Source organism: Magallana gigas, chromosome 1, assembly GCF_963853765.1.
Source record: "Magallana gigas chromosome 1, xbMagGiga1.1, whole genome shotgun sequence".
Classification (NCBI taxonomy): domain Eukaryota; kingdom Metazoa; phylum Mollusca; class Bivalvia; order Ostreida; family Ostreidae; genus Magallana; species Magallana gigas.
The window spans coordinates 4,556,514-4,562,257 of record NC_088853.1 but is presented as its reverse complement, the minus strand read 5'-3'; positions in this window follow the sequence as shown (position 1 = coordinate 4,562,257).

The window sequence follows — 5,744 nt, the reverse complement described above, 5'->3', positions numbered from 1 at the left end:
TTCCCCCTCCCTTTCCACATAATAGTTCCTGATGCCTTACATTCATGTTGATTAATTTCAAATCAGTGACCAATTACTGTGTACGCTAAAAACAAAACCCATGCTAATACTCCCGCCATGGTCATGAGATTTAAAGGTTACCGATTAACTCGAGCATGAAATAATTCGGAGACTTCTGTAAAATTTCGGTTGTATAACCACCAACCGACCGCCCAGCGAATGCCAGTTCGGGGAAGAGAAAATCGAGTTCGAGGAAGAGGACATGAAGACCCTCGCCGACCTTTTAGAGGTGATTGGGGAAAATGGACTAATAATCTCCAACCCAAAGCCGCAAGCCAGTGATTCCCTTCCCTCAACGTCAACTGAAGATTGCTTCCCAAATGCACAATTATGTGCATTTCCGGTAGCAATACTCCCCGCCGGCTCAACGCCAGCGGCAATACTCCCCGCCAGCTCAACACCAGCGGCAATACTTCCCGCCGGCTCAACAACTATTCGTGTGGAAGAGAAAAACCTATGCACCTCTCACCTAAAAGCCGTTTCCCCTATCAACCTGCGGTTGAACCAATTTCACCCATAAAAGTCAAGAAAGGACTGAAAGTTAAAAACTCGGGATTTAAACGACATAGAACATTTCCGTTTTCATCTCTACCACCTTATAAAGGAATGAAATCAAGAGAAAACCCCATGTGATTTTTGAGGCGCATCGCTATCAGCGATGTAGCCTCATTGCTGTCAGCTCGCTTCTCTCGGCTTATACACAAGCGGCGTCATAGAACTCAAGTATCAATGCGCCATTGAATATATAGTGCCGTTCTGATTGTTACGTATTTTCAACCAGGAACATATTCAGTACGCGTTTTAAAAATTGGAAAAAATCAACGTCAATTAAAGAACAAAACAAAGATTAATACGCATGTGAGATAGACTGGCAATGCCTGCAATGTATGATAGGGACAGAGGACCAGTCAACCGATGAGATAATTTGCATAACAACAGTTCGTTCTTCAATTTAAAAGCGGTGACGTTAATTGTTTGAATATCGGAGGTAAAAGAATGTAATAATTTCGTATATAAAATCTTTATATTAAAATGAGAGTAAGTGGCTGTCTTCCTATAGCTAGGAACAAATTTCGTATTTTATCACTTGATAAAACGAATAAGACCATTTCCAACTGAATGAGGAAAGGCACGCCACCTTCCCCATGTAGAATGGCGATATTTAACAACTTGTAGTGATGTTTTTAATTAGCTACCCTGAGCTGCAATAATGTAGCCCTCTCCGATTTTTTTATATCTGATTTTTACTGGAGAGGTCTACAATTCCATAGGATCTCCGTAACGGTGCAAAATGAATTTTTTAATGCGACTGACTTCGGTCTGAAAAGATCGATTTTATATTTGACTTCCTTTAGATGAAATGATTTTTTAATTCAGGTTGAACAAACTAACCGTATATAAATCAAAACCAGATAAAACACATCAGCATGTTTACCAGTCGTCTTTTTCAGCAGCCATACCAGTTCTCAGGTGAATGTCAGTGTAGATAATCGATCTTACCTCCTTCTATCACTAAAACATCATTTAAGGAAATGGTATATAATAGTAATTCATATCCACCGTGTTAAATATGTTTATAATAGGGGAATTCCTATATTCAGTTCAAGATCCGCTCCTGAATTCTCATTGGCTGTCCAAATAAAACCGGTCAAGGTCAGTAAACATGGCGGACAAATTCAACTTATGTTGTTGACATACACGAAAAAAAACCGATATATGGACTATACTTGATATTTTTGATTAATTTGTGCCATAGACATCTACAATGCTTGAGTTCAGGTAAGAAATGAAAATGTTATTGTCATTTATATACGATTTGAGACGAAATTGTTGTGGGAGTGAATCACACTTGCACCATTATGGAGATCAGTAGTAAGGGGGACAGTACACAGTCAGTATACAGTCACGATGACGTCATGGGGTTTTCCAGACCCCGCCCACATAGGTCATAATTGAGGTCACAGTCAAGGGTACATAGTCAAGGGGTGACTACACAGTCACTGACGTCACAGAAAAATATTTTAGCTGATAACCATGGGGTGAGGTCATAGTCAAGAGGTGAGTACACAGTCAAGGGGTGACTACACAGTCACTGACGTCACAGAAAAATATTTTAGCTGATAACAAGTTATGGGCGTTAACGGTTACACCCACAATATATATCACGTCCCATATTTTAGCTGATAACAATCAGTATATCGTTCTATATTATGGGCCTTAACGGTTACACCCTGAGTGCGATACAGTATAAAATATGACAAGTCCTAATGGATTTACATCATTCACAGTCGCAGAACCAATGAACCATTCACGGTAAGCACCTGAATAATATCAAAAAATAAAACACAAAACACAAGATATATTGATATAGGTTTTAATAAGAAATAAATCACATTATATTATACGATATAAACAATTTGTTAAAAAATCATTTATTGGTAAAAATCAGTGCACAACATAGCTAGGTTTCTCCGATTAAAAACTAATTGCGTTTCAAAGTTAATTGTATCAAACATTTTAAACACACGATCAGGTTCACAATCGTACACTATGTTACATAATAGTAGTCTTTTTTCAATAAAATACAAAGGTGTAATCAATTGAAATTGATTATTTATAACTCTTTTAAAAAAATACATGATAAATGTTTAACATACTCAATCATCATGGATATCTGCAACAGGTCGACTCTCATGCTGCTGACCAACTCATCCATTTTCATAAATAATTAACAAAATGTCTAGGGACAGTTGGAATTTATAGTTATACAGAGGACTCTCAAAAAAGTCGACTAACTTTATAGAAAGAAAAGTAACTCTAACATGTATATGTTCAATACAAACTTTGTCGGAGTTAACTTTCTTGACACTGTTCACAATGGTACACTATGATATACAATGGTTAATTTAAATTAAAATATATGACTCTTTAAAAAATTCGTTTACATAATCAATAAGCATGGATGTCTTTAATAGGTCGACTCTCATGCTGTCGCCCAACTCGCTTACGACATCAAATTCCTTTTGAACGGGGAAGGCACCGCCGACTTATCCAATAATAATAGAGGCATACAATTCAAAGGAACTAAAATTTATAATTCTTTAAACTCTTTTATACATTATCAATAAGCATACATGTCTGTAATAGGTCGATCCCATAGAGTCGATCAACTCGCATACAATTAATAGGAATTAAAATTTATAATTCTTTAAAAAATCCTTTGCATAATCGATCAACATACATGTCTGTAATAGGTCGACTCTCATAGAGTCAATCAACTCGCTCACTGCATCCAATTCCCTTTGTAGGGGAAATGCACCACCAACTATTCGCTGTAAAAAACCGACCGGTGGCTGGGGTGGACACCCAGTAATAGTACACTCCGGCGATTGGGGTGGGTACCCGGTAACGGTGCACTCCGTCGATGGGGGTGGCGACTGGGGTAGGTACCCGGTAATAGTGCACTCCGGCGATTGGGGTGGCGACTGGGCTGGGTACCCGGTAATGGTGCACTCAGGCGATTGGGGTGGCGACTGGGGTGGGTACCCGGTAATGGTGCACTCCGTCGATTGGGGTGGCGACTGGGGTAGGTACCCGGTAATAGTGCACTCCGGCGATTGGGGTGGCGACTGGGGTGGGTACCCGGTAATGGTGCACTCCGGCGATTGGGGTGGCGACTGGGGTGGGTACCCGGTAATGGTGCACTCCGACGATTGGGGTGGCGACTGGGGCGAGTAACGAGAAATTGACTCGACAGCCCAACTGCCTAGAGTGTCGTTTACCCCTACCCTCTCCTTTAATTTTTTCAATCTGAGAGGGTCCCTTTTTCTGAATAACAAAGAAAAAACCCGGAAAGATAATTAATAATTCTTTTCTTCAAAATTTAATAAAGTAATAACAGCTAGTATTTATTAACCAAATTCAAAATTTGGAAATTTATTTCGCTTGTATTATATGTACCATAGTATATCAATAGAAATTAAATAAACACACACATATAACCATAATTTATGTTACCTTAAGTTGGAAATTATGTTTTCATCCTCTCTTCTTTTTTCATCGGTTATTTTTTGTTGTTTTAGTCTTCTACAGATAAATCAAATATTTACAAACTCAAAATGCACATAAACACTTAGATGTAGTAAGTCTCAAACGAAATGTTTGAACATGGTATAATATATTATTATCAATTACACGTTAAGATATTTTATCAGAGCTCAACAATGCCTTTTAAAAGCACTAGACAAGTCGGGCTAGTACTGGTTCGGACCTTATATATTTCCAATGGAAAACTGCACAATATGTTGTTATCGTAATCGAGCGTGACACTTTTCCAGGTTTCATTAAATCAAATTTCAGTGACTACGTATACCAGGGATATGTTAAATTTTACAGGACAGGGTCGGTCAGACGTGTCTTAATGTTGAGCCCTGATAATTAAATAATTGTCAAAGAAAATCATAAAAACAAAACATACCTTTGATTTAACACGTAAGAATCCTCCGTTTCTGACAACTTTCTCTTTCTGGGTTGGTCAGATTCATTTTCTTCTTCTTTAGGAGAATTTCTATATCAGTATAAATGCTTTAAATTATTTCATATTTTAAAAGTGGGGTTTTCTTGTACGTGTAATTATATAAAATTCTTTTAACTTATTTCCATTTGTATTACTTAAAAATACTGTAATTTTATTTATATTTCTATTTCAATTTTTATTTTTGCATTGTATTTTTTAAAGAATTTATTATGACACTCAATTTTCTTAGCATTCAACTTACTCTGGTTCAAATACAGCTACACACAATTCTTCCCCTAACGCAACCCATTCTTCCTCAAAATCTTTAAACGTTCTTGCTTTTTTCTGATCCCTTTATAAAAAATATATAAAACTTAAACATTTTTAAAGCCAAAATTAATGTTTAAAAATATAACAAAATATATAAGGGGTTATTCACAAAAGATAAGGTTTTTTAAAAAAATAAAATCTAATTTGACGCTTTATCATTTTAACATTTAAGATACATATATTATTAGTTTTACAAAATTTTAAAAACTGCAATTGGAGAAAACACTTACATCATATCTAGATATTTCTGCGCCATTCTGTTGGAGGAGGAGGAGGATTGTCCTAAGTTTATAATGGTAATTATTCGACTGATGGTAGGGTGAAGGAAACAGCTCGTATTTATATGTGTTCGCTTTTGGGTGGGAATCTAAATCATGGCTTTACAAAGGTCGATACGGGGCTAATTGTCCTTTTTTGACGGTCAACATTAAGAAAGTCCTAAAAAGGTATTAACACTCATGTCAAGTCAGCATAATTGAAAATTGCGCCAAAACTGACATGTGTCTGTTGCGGGGCAGTTCAGTAAAAAGTTTGTCAAGTTTAGCCTTGAAAATTGCGCCCAAAAAAAATACACCTGTTGCGTAGTATTTATCCTTCTTCGAGTCGACTTATCTTCTAAAACCTTATTAATCTAATAATTAAAATTATTAACATACACGTCCCTAAAATTTTAATCAACTCCAGATCAATCAAAATAAGAATTTATGTAAAAAAGAGAGCTGAAAAACTACAACCACTTCAAATATCACAATCCATCACTCGACAATTCCATATATCACGATCGAGCGATGTTGTATGTAACTGGAGTTCTTAAATCGGATTAAGTTTCAGATAAAGT